Source organism: Podarcis cretensis (genome assembly GCF_951804945.1).
Source record: "Podarcis cretensis genome assembly, chromosome: 5".
Taxonomy (NCBI): Eukaryota; Metazoa; Chordata; class Lepidosauria; order Squamata; family Lacertidae; genus Podarcis; species Podarcis cretensis.
Genome location: NC_137174.1, coordinates 55,026,010 through 55,042,537, shown reverse-complemented (window position 1 = coordinate 55,042,537; position 16,528 = coordinate 55,026,010).

The following is a 16,528-nucleotide window of genomic DNA, read 5'->3' as shown; positions in this document are numbered from 1 at the left end:
CTGTTTTGATTTCTTTGAATAAAGAGTTAACTTCACTGACACTGGTGGGTGTTTTTTTATTGCTGACTTCACTCCAACTCCTGACAATTACTATTGCTAGGTAATATTGGCAAGATACACTTTGCAAGGGCTCAAACGCTGGTTCAAAGCAGAGTTCTATGAAAGAACTCAGCCATCTGCATGATAAGTTTTAACTACAGAATTGATGGGCAGGTGAAAGATTCGATTTTACAGTCTGGGGAAGGAAACATTAAGGGCAGGATTCAAATAAGTTGTTGGATGCATGGAGCGAGCTCTGCTTCTGCCACAGCAGATCATCCCCAAGAGATACCTGTCAGTCTCAACTTGAAAATGTCTAGTGAGGAAAACCTCATCACCCTCTAAGTACTTGGTTCCTTTTCTGAACTGTTCTTACTGCAAGTAAGAGTTAGAGTCTTCAGGATAATATACCTATAACTTTGCATAATCTTCAGACAGAGAATGTGCCACATCTGTGTTACATTATTTCGAATCTTCCCAGCACTTGAAACTTAGCAAACTTACCAAACCCTGAACAAGACTCCAAATTGAGCCTTGTTTCTGATGTGACAGTCCTTTTTCCCATTTATCTTCCTCCGCTTTTCACCAGTTGGCAAGGGAACAAATCCATTGGTTCCAGAAATTAGAATCTTGGATACTGTTTAAATTTATAAGTGATATTGTTGTTGTTTATTTTGATTTAGATTTTAATTAGACTGTATTTTCCATATGTATTTTTAGCTGTTTATACAATGCTTTGGGGGGGGCCTTTGGACAAAAATCAGCAAACAAACAAACATTAACAGTGCATAATAATAAAATAAGACTAATGCTCTCATCTTGTTCTTAATGTGCCTGAAACTGTTCTAGAAATACTGGCAAATTATAAAGGCAGATGGGAAAGACTTCAATAGAAAACACTATGAAGAGGCATAATATTCATCTTGAATTGTAGATGAAAGGGTATGAAGGAGGATTGGACTGGGGGGAGGCGGAAGAGGGGACCTCCTCAGTAACTCCTGTTTGTAGAAGACTACTGAGTATGATTTATCTAAAATTGGTAGGGGGAATCAAAGGTTTGGGATTTTGAATGACATCAAGGTCTTCCCTACTTTTCTCCTGATAGTGTGAACACTACCTGAAGTTGTTGACCTGGGACCTGCTAGGCCTGCATATCCAAGTGTTATTATGAATTAAAGCACAGCAGAGTAGCCATGATGGATTAAGATGGATGACACTGTCGTCTTTGTGTGATTTCTGTACAAGCTGCTTGGAACTTCATGCCAGTTTCCATTGGCGCCCTGATAAAAGTAACAGAAAAGCCAAAGCAAAAGTGAAAGCATAATATATTCTGGCAAGCCAGTGTGGGGTGTGTCAAAGTGCCCTGCCAAAGGCAGAGCATAAAAACAAACAATACATTGCAATAAAACCATCACAAAACCCATAAAACAGACCCAGCAAATAGAGGGAAACATTTATACCATTTAGAGGGCATTGGTCTCATTTTACAGCTGTGGAACACTAAATGACTAGTCTAAGATCAGTCCATGAATCTATAACATACAATTCTTAAGCAGGAATAATAGTGTTGTTAGCTGCCCTCTGCTCTTTTGGGAGAAAGGGTTATATAAAACAGATGAAATAAGTAAATAATATATTAAAGGAAGAGATGGAAGCAGGAAAGACTGACCCTTTTGCATTCCCTTGCTCAGCTTTGCATACTTCCACGGCAGCTCCACTAATATTAGTGGACTGGGAGAAGCAGATGACTAGACAATGATAGAAGAATTCAACTTGAATGCCACACTGGAAAGGAAAATTAGCATTTGCCTTTAAATAAATAACTTCCATGGTTGTATTTTTATTTTTGCTTTTCTCATCAGGAACTACAATTTTTGAATTATCATGACTTGAGGGAAGTGGGTGTTTCCCAGGGATAGGGCTCTGAAAAATGTGACACCCTTGGCTCTTAATAGCTTGAGCAGACCATCCCACCCTCCTCTATTTTCTTTTTGAGTGGACACTGTCAAAATTCCACGCCACAACATTCCTAGAATTCGCTAATGAGACATCCTTTGGACATTTTTGTCTTGCTTTCTTTTATAATTTCTTTGAATTTATTAACTAATATACTTCATAGTATTCAAGAGTTCCTTCAAGTATGTAGAAACAACCATGTGATTTTTAATTGGCCTCAATTATTAAGGTTTTAGAGTGAACCAGTGTTCCCATGCAGCCTTAATCCCATTCCACCTTGCCCCCTATGCTCCAGATAAGCAGCAGCTCTGCCAAACACCTAAACAGATTGCCACTCATTCATGATGGACATCTTCCCTAACCAATGGAACTCTCCTCCTAACCAGGAAGTGGCTTCTAAAAGGGTTTCTGCCATTTCTGATTCATGCTTCCAGGCCTGCTAGAAGAATTAAGTTGCTAATTAGTAGCTACGCAACCTAAGCCCATTTCTTCTGGAGGCAATTTGCTTTTCATTTAGTTTAATTTCTAAAGAAATAATGTGTTATCTCCGTTGTTTATATGTCAGAGGGAGAAATTATGGCCAAGAAATTAAATAATAAATAATCCAATTATCCCTTATAGAATTGCAGGTTCTTTTCTATTTTCTTTATATATATTTTTGGTATGAAAAGGAAAGAAAGAGGACATCCTAATCTCTTTACACAGAGGCTGTTGGTTTGCTGCTACCCACACATAAAAAAGGGATATGAGTTACACTGAAGAAAAGGAATAACCTCTCTGCAAAAGTCAGTGTTATTTTCTGAGTGTAAATTTCTCTTCTAAGCTCTGCTAGGAAATGTGTTTTATCTGAAACACCAACACAATAATGTAAAGCCACATCCTATTTTGCAATGCACGTTCATTTTTCCTAATGACTCCCAGCACTCAATATGGTGAGGTATATTGTAAAAACGACAGTGCCTCAAAATGGGCTTGAAAGGGTTATGAATTACAAAGTTTGGCATGACATAGATCAGAGATCCAAAAACTGAGCAGTCTGCTTGTTGGTTGATGTCCAAAACCAACCTGCTGGGATAACATTAATAGGAGTTGCATGATCCCTAGGTCATTTCCATAGCACAAACTGCTACTGGGAGATCCCTGGTGTAACCTGGTCCTGTCTTTAACAATATATTTTCCCAGAATACATCTAAAAGAAGGCAAGGGTGATTCCTGTTAAACTTGTAGGGAGTTCTACAGGGCAGGGCCTGGCATGCTAAAGGCTTGGACCTCAGTGAAGGCTAAGTTAAAGGGTGAAGAGAACCACCAGAAGTGCCCCATCAGAAGATCTCAGTGATCATGGGGCACAGACTGGGCCTCGTCCGCTCTTCCTGCTATCACAAGGTAGTTACTGTCATTGCTTTGATCAGAAATCAGGCAGAGGCATCTTCTGAGGGCCTTTTGATCCTAACATGCCCTAGCATGTTAGGTCAGGGGATAAATAGTGAGAGGCACACATTGGGAGTGTGGACTGTATGGAACATAGGTGGTGAACTGTTGTTCTTAAAAACACGGTTAAAATTAATGTTAACAGTTAGGTTTTGAAAGTAAAATGTTACACAATTACCCTTGGCTATGAGAGCGAAAGAGAGAAAACAGTGATTTAAAAATCCTTTTAAAATTAATAGTCAAATCCTCAGATAAGAATGTGTGCATTAATATTACATCACAGGGAATATTTCAGATTTGGAGCATTTGAGTCATTACACTCAGACTGAGCTTCGCAACGTCAATATCACTGTGGCTTTATATGATGCAGAAATGAGCAGGTGTTGCAAATCCAGTTCAGGCATGTGTGTTTTCAGTTCCAGTTCAGGGGCCCAGCCTTTTCTTGAACCAAGTAAGTGAGAATCTTAAAACAGCACCATTCTCAAAGAATTGAATTCCACAAAATGTACGAAAATTGTGCAAGAACTGCAGAAAAAAATCCATATCAACAATGTGGTAGGAAAGATCGATTCCCAGTTGAACTGGTTTATTTTAACTCATTTGGTTCATAAACATGGATATGAGAAATGACATGTGAACCTGGAGGTTACATTTTCTTAATTACTCCATCGTGCCTGGTAAATATTTCATGAGCAGCTGTGATAAAATATTGATTCTGATTTTGCAATTAATCTATATTGTGCAGAAATGTTCCTCTAGTTTTCAATAATTTAGCTCATTCAATCAGTGTTCCTTTCCTTTCCACATGGTGAAGGTGAAACTCACATTTCTTAATAGATAATAAAATGTTCAGTTTCTGGCATCAGTTTTAATTCATTTAATTACACATCACAGCAGACAATTCTGCATATTTTTACTCCTCTTCCCCCAAATATTTGGAAGGAAATATTCAAACCTGTGAAATAGTGTAACTACACTTTCCATCAAGAGTTAGTATGATTCTTCCTAGATCTGCCCCCCCCCCCCCCGTGCTAATTCAATATTTAGATTCCACTCTTTACTTACCACCTGGTTTTGTGACATTTGTGGTGGATGTGGTTATTCTGGACTTCCAGAATACCCATATTCCTCTTCCTCAGCCTTCATTTTGGTTTTAAGATCATTTCTTCTCCCTCCCATGGTTCATAAAACCTTTTCATCCAAAGGTTTGGAACAGGCAGATGAGTGAGACTGAGTGCCAGGCAATTCTGCCCCAACCAACCTTAATGGCTGGAAATATAGTCTTGGACTGCCCTTTGCAAAGCAGACTCCGCAAACAGATACTGAGCAAGATGTTGAACCTACAACCCATGGCTTCAAGAGAAAGCCAAATGAGGTTCCTGTTAGCAGATAGGGACACGGACGTTACTGTCTAAGTGGCTTCCTTTTTAATCTCCATCTTACCCGAAAGGGTTCTTAATGAATCATCCCTCTAGGGCTGGGATTTCCAGCAGGTCAATCGCAATCTACAGTGGTGCCCTGCAAGACAAATGCCTCACAAGACGAAAAACCCGCTAGACAAAAGGGTTTTCCGTTTTTGAGGCGCTTCGCAAGACGAATTTCCCTATGGGCTTGCTTTGCTTTCCCCCCCTTTTTCTAAGCCGCTAAGCCGCTAATAGCCGCTTAGCCGCTAATAGCCTTTAATAGCCGCTAAGCCGCTAATAGCGCTAATCCGCTAAGCCACTAATAGGGTTGCTTCGCAAGACAAAAAAAACGCTAGACGAAGAGACTCGCGGAACGGATTCTTTTCATCTTGCGAGGCACCACTGTACTGGTCGATCGCAGGACGTCCCTGGTTGATCCTGGTTGATCGCGTGATCCGGATCAATTGTCTCTCTCCCCCCCCCCAAGCTCAACAACTTTGGTCAATGCAATGGGTAGATCACTGCCAGTTTTTTTTAGTGGGAGTAGATTGCAGTCTCTTGGAAGTTGGACACCCCTTATCTAGAGAATAGACAGGGTGAAGCAGAACAATTGAGTGCCTTGTGACCCTCGATAGCCTCACTCCTTTCCCTTTCAAATTTATCCCAGTGATTTGAAATGTCTTAACTTGTAATGCCAATAAAGGTATTTGTATTGTATTGTATTGTATTGTGTTAATCCAGGACTGCTGGGACAGACTTGGTCACATCTGCCTCGTAGAAAATGCAAGTGACCTCCCCTTGACCCTTTTCCACTTTTGCAGCAAGGGAAAGAACTACGGTCACACACACATCCATTTATAAAAGCTTGTGTTTTGGAGGATGCAAAGGGGTTGGGAAAGACTACAGTCCATGACTGTAAATCTAACCTCACTTGCCTGGTCAACAGGGCTTATTTCTTGGGTAGACATGTTTAGGATTGCACTACAAGAACCTTTTATTCAAATATGTGCATGCTGACGATAGGCAGTATGGGTGGGAGGGAGGAGTGGTGTGGCCAAGAGGGGGATGCAAAAAATAGCAATTGTCAAACTACAACCATTGGTGTATTTACCTTGAAACAAGATTTTTGTGGGACATTGCAATGAAAAATCTGACATGGTGTGAATACATAGTTGAAACTCGCTAAAAGGCTGCTTTCTGAATCCACCCTCAGTTAAAGGATCTCAATGAATCCCAAGAACAAGTTTTACAAACTCCCTTTAGCACTCATATTATAAGGGCAAGTGGATAGCAAACTTTCTACATCGCTGACCATTGGCTGTGCTGCCTATAGCAGGTGGAAATATTTGTCCAGGAACAAGTGGAGGCTACTGTGCTGTCTACTGCCTCTCTGGTGTCTTTTGCATTTCAGGAAAGCAAAATCAGGTTTAGAACATTGTAGTCCTTGCAATTTTCCCTTGAAGATAAGGAAGCTTTCTAAAACGATGGATGTGAGGGGAAAGAAATAAGAGCTGCATGTAGACAGAAGAGGGAAAGGGAATTAGAATTTTCAATTTCATTGAAGGAAAATAATGTTGACCTCCATTTACTGAGTAGCGATTGTACTGAATACCTATTGCTCATGAAACCAGTGACATCTCTCCATATGTAAGGGTAAGTAATAATGGGGCACTGATTTGTGTCATTGACCTCAGCTCCTCCATCAAGTCATTGAGTAGATTGCCTGTTAACACCATAAATTATAGGCCACAGGCACATAAGTGCCTTAATTGTATTGTAATAACTATGAAATGGCTGTTAGGATGTTACATCCTTGGGCGTGACTGGTCAAAGCCTAATGATTGTACTGGCTGCCTAAAGGTCCAACAGATGACATGTCAATTAGCCCAAGCCAACCTATTGTTTCTGTGCCAACATTTCTCAGGTGAATCGAGAAGCAGTGAGGACAGATTGTTTTTCATAGTGTCCCCAGGAAAAAAGCAAGTCAGCAGAGACTTTTAGCTACTGCATATTCACAAAGCAAACTTGTGTACCAGTCCTACTGAATGAATAAATGCCTAAAGTCAAATTCACATCCTTATGTATTTCACATCACAACTGCCATTATCATTCAGAACACAGCTGATGCTGATTCTTCCCAACATGGGGATTCCCGGGATAAAAAGAAAATGTTTAAAATCAGTAGATTTGGGACAAGAAGATAAGTTGGTAATGAATTGGCATTAATGCAAACTATTTGTCACAAGATCACTCACAAGAATCCATATGCCATTCTTCATATGAGTTTGTGGCTTATGCAAATAATATCCCCAATTAATGTTTCATTTGTTTGGTATGCCATTTTCTCTCCACTTTCTCTTTGATATTTGAGGCTTCCATTAGATAGGATAGGATAATTAAAGAATAATTAGGAAAATTAGTGGCATAGGCCAGGATAATTAAAGCACCAACATGTAATTTTACTCCCCTTGGTTTTGCAAAGAAAAACCAAAATGTCTGATAATGAACTGGACATATATTGATTTTCCTGCATCAGAACTAATGAAATATCAAAGTAGCTTAATTAGAACTCAAACATGAATGTACAGACATCTTTATTTACATTTCTTCAAAGTTTTTCTTCCTGTGAATATTTGCATAAAATCTGCTATTTGTATCAAATTCAGCTTCCACAACTGAGACTTGTTTGTATAAATGCTCTGCTTCTAGGTTCCTGGTACTTTGGACCTCATAGAAAGCTGTTGCTTGGCAACAGTGAATTGCCAACAAGGGAAGACTTGCCTCCATCATGGTCTAAGTGAGATGCAGCTGCTCAAACCTCTCCTTGTCTCAGAGCCTCAGATTTTGGTGGGAAGTGGTGCTTGGTATGTTGCCAGGGAAGAACAAGAACCTTAGTAACCCTGTTTCCAAATGGACACCATGTAAATTTTGTTCCTGTATCAGATATGAGTGAGATGGTAGATGGTAGAGCATGCAATTTTACCACCCACAACATGGGTTTGTGCCCCACATTGAGCAAAAGCTTCCTGCATTGCAGGGGGATGGTCTAGGTGACCCTTCTGGTCCCTTCCACTTCTACAATTCTATGATTCTATGATAACAAATGAGGAGAGGAGAGAGATAAACCACCCTCCCTTTTTATCAGTACCTGAACCAGAACTGCAGCAGGGGGGTAACTTGGAGAATAGTAAGACAGGTAGCTGGGGAGAGGCTGCAGACTTGTGGAAGTGAAAGACTGGAGACTTGCTGGAAAGTAAGGTTTGGAGGGAAGTGGATGAGTTTGAGGAAAGAACTGGATTCTTGTCTGGCTTTGATTATTAGCTGAGCATGAATCTGAAAGAAAAGAAGACTGAATGGTGATATGATATTCACCTTCAGATATCTAAAGGGCTGTCAAATGGGAGATGGAGCAAGCTTGTTTTCTCCAACTATAGACGATAGAACCCGAACAACCAGTTTCAAATTACAAGAAATTATATTCTGATTTAACAGTAGGAAGAACTTTCTGATGGTGAGAGCTGTTCCACAGTGGAATGGATTACCTTGGACAGTGGTAGACTCTGCATCATTGGAGGTTTTTAAGCAGAAGTTGGATAGCCACCTGTCTGGGATTCCTGCATTGCAGGCGGTAGGATCAGAAAACAATTGAGGTCCCTTCCAATTCTACAATTCTATGAGTCTGTGATAGGGCATACAGAATGTTCACCTTGTACTTAAAATCAGATTTATGTGTTGCTGATATTTGTTGTCTGAACCGAGGAATTATTTCTGGTACCTAAATTTAGATGTGCACAGCAGCATCCAGAGCTGATCTACTCCTCCACAAATAGTGTATTTGGATCTGTAGTGTTCCCCCGTAGGTTTTCTTGCAAAGAAAAGGAATTCTGTGTATGCAGGTTTCATACTTTGTGGCAAGGATCCTTCCTGGACTGTGGCATGTTTAGTGTCAGCAAGCAAATAAGGTTAAAATTATATATTTCTGTTGAATAGATACTGGTATGATAAATGAAGAAAAGAATTGTGTCTATGAACATTTGCAATGGCGCAGATACTAAACCGTATTATAATCTCATCTTTTTCATTTCTTTGCTATCCTTCATTGGTACCAATTTGAGAGGGACCCAACTACCGAAATGTGATCACATTTCAGTTCTTTACCTTCCTGTGTTCTCTTTCTCACACACATACGTGTGTGTTCTTGTATAATTGCTTCAGATCCTTTTAATGAATGCAGAACTTTAATATACTGCTATAATTACTTTGATGTAAATGTCTAAAAACACAGCTAGTCTGTCTTCTGCGGTGTTTAAATGTAGCCAAAGCACTTACTTCTCCAGTAAATCTTCAGCCTGTCTAAGGAAAACAGCTTTTAAAATAGCAAGCGGGGAGAAAAGGTCAGTGCTATTCTTACAATCTTGTCTGCAAAGTAGTATTATAAAAATAATTGCATTCCTAGCTAATCAAAGCTGTGTTTAGTAGTGCTAAGGCTGTAAGCATAATATATTCAGCATCAGTCAGGTATTCAAATCTTTTACATTTAAGAAAATGGATTTTGAATGGCCTGCTTTTCTTATTCTAGTTCTGTCCATGAAAAACATGAATGTAGGAAGTTGCCTTATATTGAGTCAGACCAATGCTCCATTTAGTTCAGTTTTGTGTCTGCAGTATTTTATGTGTGGACTTTCAGGCCCTAACTGGAGATGTTGGGGGATGAACCTGGGACCATCTGCATGCAAAGCAGGTGAACTCCCATTGAACTTCCCATGTACAAAGAACACAATTACACCTCAAGGGATGGGTGAATCTGTCAATTTCAGTTTCTTATTTTTTTCCCCAATCTTATTGTCAGTCCTCTGCATTTCCACATCACATTTGTGATTAAAAAAAAAAAAAGTTCGCATGAAAACCCATCAGCATATTATTGCAAATTGCAAAGATACATATTTGTATGAATTTTCCCCCAAAGCATTTCCCAGTAATATAATGTATTTTTATACATTTGTTTTACTAAAGTACACATTTATATGCACATTTTAGCATAGTATATTCTTTTCTGTACACATCACTTAACTAAAGAACTGCAGGAATGGTTTCAGAAAGTGTGAATTGGGTATGCTTGCCTTTAAATGTGAACTGAATCAAATTTCTCCCCGATTCCTAGTGGGGTTCAAAATCTCTGATAATCAAAGGTTACCAAATACTCTAAACTGGAAGGACCCAGATTTTAGCTGTTTGCTCCAATGTCCATTTTGGATGAGGTCCCTCAATAAGCCAAGATGCGAGGGTGTTCCTATCCCCATAATGAGTGAATGAATAGTGGGGAAAGGGGATTATCCTCACTGGCCAGGCCTGCTGAAAACACTACATGTTCAGTATTATTGTAAAATGGGTCTTAAGTACATACAGCTGTATATACATAGAGGCATCTAGGATAATCCTACTCAAGTCTTCAAGCAACATGGGGGAATTATTTTGGGGTCACTGAAGCATGTGCATCAGCCCTGCATCCAATGTCCTCATCCCATGTTCACCTCCTCAACCTTCCTGCATTGAATAGAGGGTATGAAGGTGGCTTCTAAGCAGGTTTGAATGAATGAATATGCTTATAAGCATCTTCACAACTGGGAAACCTACTAATGCAGGATTTCTGATCATGTGGAGAATTCAAACTGTGTTCAGCCAAAAACAATTAGAAGTCTGTTTAGGCCTTCATGCTCAGTATGCGATAATCTCCTGTGGAATTGTTGGGGCAGGGCTTCCACACATGACCCTGCTGCCTTTTTCACCCTAAGAGCTTCAAGAGGGTGGATGTGTTAGTAACAGGTGAGTGCAGCCAGCCAGTGAGGGTAATCTTACATTTATTTAGTAAGGTGTGAGGATGAGGGGAGGAACTGTAGCTCTGCTTTGTATGGAGAAGGCCCCAGGGTTAATCCACAGCATTTCTAGGTCGGGCTGGGAATGCCCCCATCTTAAACCCTGGACAGCCCCTGCCAGGAAGTGTACATGATACTCAGCTTGGTGGACCAACCATCTGACACAGTATAAGGCAGCTTCCTATGTTTTACATGGATGTTCTCTGGATTCAGCTGAGGCTTTCCAGCAGTGAATCAAAGCTTTTCCTTTTCTTTTTTGCTACCTTACTTCCTGCATTTCATACTATTTTATCAAAGTGAAAGGGATGGCAGAGAAAGCTCCATCCCTCTATCTCTGTCATAGCAAGGATTAAGGACCATTGATGCTTTTCTGCACACTCACTTCAGCATGGCTAGATCTGGGGAACAATGGAAATAAATGGAGATAATAACAAAACCCCAAACCAATTTCTATCCTTATTTTAACTTGTCACATGGAGTATGGATATGATGCCGGTAATCATCAATCAACATCAGCTTGTATAGAAGTAGTTCATTGGTATTGTTAGAAATCACCATAGAATTTATGAAAAGGGTGATTCTGAAGCAATAAGAAATGACTGCTGATTCTGATGAAGGAGTGGCCAAATACTATTCAGGGCGATATCAGAGGAGAGATCAGCAGTTCTTTTTTATTTCATACTATAAAACAAATGTATGCTGGCAATTTGCATTCCTCGCCATGGCTGTCACTCTTTTGGGAAATGTCCCGGTAGACACATTGCCTTTCTGAATGAGATGCTATTCAAAAGCTCCCACATGATTGTATCTCTATGCAAGCTGCCCTGAGAACTTTGCTATAGGGCGAAGTGTGTGTGTGTGTGTGTGTGTGTGTGCATGAAAGTATGGGCTCAACTCAGTTTATTTGGTAAAAAAATAAATAGTGACATGGGTTGGTGTATATGAATTAACATGGGGACAAATCCCACTCCTATTTTTTGGAAGGGACATTCATCCCCAATGAAAGTGTGGGAGCAATTTTCTCTTCCTTTCAGTGCCAGGAGTGCCAACTTGAACAAAATATTGGGGGGCACACACACACACCATTTGAATGCCAATCTCCATCAACTCTGGGGGAACCAGCCTCCTCAAAAAAAAATAAAAAAAAAATTGGAAGGACTGTAGGGACCTCAGCCCCAAGGAGTTGGCTTCTATGTTCACTGCACACTTCCTGCTGGGAGCGTGCCTATGAACACTCTGCCCAGCCTCTAGCCAGGAAAAGGGAAGCTACAGCCCTTTATATCCTTCATAGTTCCAGAGAAGATATGATAGGGTTGCCATATTTAAAAAAGTGAAAATCCAGACAGAAAAGTTATTGAACTTTATTATTATGCTTTTTTTGTTTTGCCCAAAGTTGTTGCGCTTTGTTTTAGAGTTATTTTAGTTTTAGAGCTATTTTTCAGGAAATTCACCAAAATCTACACTTCAACCTGGACACTGTTTCCAATGGCCAAATCCCAGCAATGCCCGCAAAATATGGATCGCAAAGTACCTACTCCAATTAGGAGGCTCTACAGAGCTGTGTATGTCATCTATAACTGAACCTGGCCACTTTCACCCTCTCCTTCAGCTGAATTCTGGGATTAAGCATATGAAATATATAAATAGCTTGGAAATGAATGAATAAGAAAAGGGATGGGATGAAAAGCATTAGCAGAGTTGTAAGGCAGCGCATGAGAATTCAAGCACATATTTCTTTCCTGAGCTCCATACATCTTAAATTATTGAAAACCAGTCTGTAGAGTTTGAAAACAGAAATGTATTAATATTTATACCCCTAGCTTTTGGCCCTAATGACATGCACAAGCATCACCCCATGGCCAATTGGCTGAAAGTCAAGGTAGTGGAAAGTTCAGTGCATTTGGCTGTTGTTAACTTGGATGCCATTCAGAAGAAATTTCCAGTTCTGCCATTTGTGTCTATTCCTTGTTGGCTATAAGCAGCCGTTTCACAATGACACAGATCACCCAAAACTTATTTTACATTTCTCCCATATATCTGGAGGATTACAGGAAAATTTGAGCAGATTGTTGCCACACTGAAAAGTTTAGCTACTGTGTTCGATAGAGATTGGCTCCAATTTTAAAAGGTTTGTATAGAAGAGCAAAATGAACGTTTGTAATCAATCCTGGTTTTCTGGTTGGCATATGAAGTCAACCAAGCTGTAACTCAAAACTCTCATTTCACATGCTCTATCTGTGTCTAAATATTTATTATCTATAGAATAGACTAATACACGACTCAGCAGTTCATTTCTCTGTTGTTTGCACTGTGGCAGAGTATCATGAGCAGTACTGGTGGTCTGATCTTAGATATTCATTAGCATGGAAATCATTACTATATATGTATATCTTCTGATAGACATCAACAGATGTCAGCAAACCTATTTCCTCCCATAATGAAAGCAACACTTGCCATGTATATGTATGTGATATATATAAAATGTATTTGTGTATTTGATGTCTATAAGCAGGTTGCTGGTATTCCTCATGCTAAGGTCCTCCCTGCCGAATATTAACCAATTTGGAGTGTTCCATATTTTTTCCATCTAAAAGTTCATTCCCCCCCAGTAATTTCCCAAGAATTTTTGCTTGCATACGGGGAAAGTATTGATGTGATATACTTGATGGATTGGACAAGTATATTCCTTAATATGTATTTCTTCCTTCTTTCCAGTGTGAGAATGGAAGCTGAAATAAATGTGTCCCTCAAAATATCTCCAACAATTTTTTAGCACATATCTTCTGAATATTTTCTGTGTTAGTGAATATCCAGTGAATATTTCATAGTTCTATGCAATGCTTTTCCAGAAGCAGTCAACATTTTTACAAGATTATATTCATGCAGCTCTATGAAGCATGCATTAGCAGTCAGCATTTGCTTTCATTACTTCACCATCTCTGAAAGCCAAGATTCAATAGCTGTGAACATTTTATTTATTTAAATATTCTTCTTCCTCCTCTTCCTCCTCCTCCAGGGTGGAGTTCACAAAACATTAAAACAACAGTACATGAAAATATAGTGTCTACACTAATCCACACAATTGGCAGTCCATTATGTAACAAATCTGATGGTATCTTAAATGTATCAACATTGCCCAGAATCATGAGAGAAGTGTATGATTAGGATTAAATTTGCCTGGCAAGAATATTTTTTCTTTCTATAATTTTGAAGTCAATGATTCTGAAGTAGTTCACAACCAAGTACCAATTTAAAGGTAAAGGTAAAGGTACCCCTGCCCGTACAGGCCAGTCTTAACAGACTCTAGGGTTGTGCGCTCATCTCACTCTATAGGCCGGGAGCCAGCGCTGTCCGGAGACACTTCTGGGTCACGTGGCAAGCGTGACAAGCTGCATCTGGCGAGCCAGCGCAGCACACGGAACGCCATTTACCTTCCCGCTAGTAAGCGGTCCCTATTTATCTACTTGCACCCGGAGGTGCTTTCGAACTGCTAGGTTGGCAGGCACTGGGACCGAACGACGGGAGCGCACCCCGCCGTGGGGATTCAAACCGCCGACCATGCGATTGGCAAGTCCAAGGCGCTGAGGTTTAACGCACAGCACCACCCGCGTCCCACAAGTACCAATTTAGTAAATCATAAAGACAGTTGTGTGGTTCACGCAACATGGCAATGCTTTACCAGGGTCTATGGACGCAGGTGGCGAAGGGACGCAGGTGGCGCTGTGGGTTAAAGCCTCAGCGCCTAGGACTTGCCGATCGAAAGGTCGGCGGTTCGAATCCCTGCGGCGGGGTGCGCTCCCGCTGCTCGGTCCCAGCGCCTGCCAACCTAGCAGTTCGAAAGCACCTCCGGGTGCAAGTAGATAAATAGGGACCGCTTATCAGCGGGAAGGTAAACGGCGTTTCCGTGTGCGGCTCTGACTTGCCAGAGCAGCGATGTCACGCTGGCCACGTGACCCGGAAGTGTCTCCGGACAGCGCTGGCCCCTGGCCTCTTAAGTGAGATGGGCGCACAACCCCAGAGTCTGTCAAGACTGGCCCGTACGGGCAGGGGTACCTTTACCTTTTACCTTTATGGAGGCTCCCGGAGAGGAGCTTGAAACCATCTTGCTCCTACCCACTCTTTTTTGCTCTCATCCCACACTGAAGTAAACCAGTTTGGACTTAGCATGTTGTCATAACCTGGGGGTTCAGAGTTAAGCACTCTTTTCACTAACCACAAAGTCTATTGGCTGCGAGCATACCTCTCTGAGAGCCCACATGTTCACATGGTCCCGGTAAACCGTAGCTTAGATTACAGTGGTGTGCAGACCAGTGTAGAGTAGCAGATAGGGATGGGAGATGAATTCATTTGCAAAAATGTGTGGATTAGGCAAGGATGCATGCCAAACTCTGTATATTAGGAGAAATTCCCACTGAAATGCTGATGAATTTTTATGTGGACTTCTTTATAAAACAATCCACCAACTGATGTGGAAATGCAAAGGACTGAATTTAAGATTGGAAGACTTAGGACTGAGAGAAACTGACACTGATAGATTTATTCATCACTACTGACATAGGCAAATAAAACAACAGAGTATTTGGTATTAACAGTTTTTCTATCCTGAGCTGTACATTTTTCTTCCTTTCTTTGGTTACCCATGTTCATTCTGGTTAAAACAAAAAAAGCACTATGTGATTATTCCTGTGGTAAACCTTCACCTCAGTTTGGTTAGACATGGTAACCTTAAAGACTCCCTCCCATTACACATTTCACACAGCATTTAGCAAAGTTTCCATTTAACATTCTAAACAAGAAAACTGTGTATTAATTCTTCTTTTTATTTCAAAAGCCATTTGGCACATTTAAAATCTAATTTATTAAACTGCACAATGGAATTATTATACAGCTCCAATTAAAATTTACTGGCTGTTGTGGGAGAGAAAAAATGTCTTACAGATAATTACTTTATTTTAATAGATTTTTCTTCCAGCAAGAATGAGCTCAAATAACCTGGCATTTTATTTTGCTGATGTTGGATCCTTCTAAGAATAATGTGCTATCATCAAATGGGTTTTCTCCATTGTGGATTGCAGTTGTTTTCCTGCATTTGGCTTTTCTGAGAGAGAGAGAGAGAGAGAGAGAGAGAGAGAGAGCTCTCAAAGCTGCACTTCTAGGATTCCTGAGCCACCTCACAGTTGCCATATCGTAGCTCCTTTACTTATTCTCACTATCATGTGCCTTCACTAATCATCAGTTTCATCACATAGGCAAATATGATTGGCCACATAGCATTATGAGATCATTTTCTTAATTCTGTTTGGTGATATCTCTTCCACAGCTGATCCAGAAAACAGACAGAAGATGCAGTCATGGGAATAATGAATGGCACAAAACAGGATAAAAAGATTAATGTTTGCACAGGGGATTGTGCCTTCTTTTACAATGTCCTCTATATTATAAACTTAAATTTCTTAGGATTTTTTTTTTAATGAGACTCTGGAGACAGGAGCTGTCACTATCTGTCTGCCCTTATATGTTAGTGTTGGTCAGATGGCCCTCAGAACTGTGGAATGGTAGAATTTGGGTGAGTTGTGAAGGCTAGGGAATTTTGGAATTGAAGGAATAATGGATCACAAACAGAAATAGACACCCAAATACTCACACACCTGATGATGATACACAAAAGATTCTGATTTCAGGAAATGAATCAGATTGTGAACTCAGTAAAATGAGAAGGGGTTGCAGTTCAAACTTGGCACATAATTGTGGGAAGTAGCAGAACTCTGTTTGTTTTAAAACACAAATCTAAAGCAAGTGGATTCATCTTCCCCCCACCCCAAATCACTT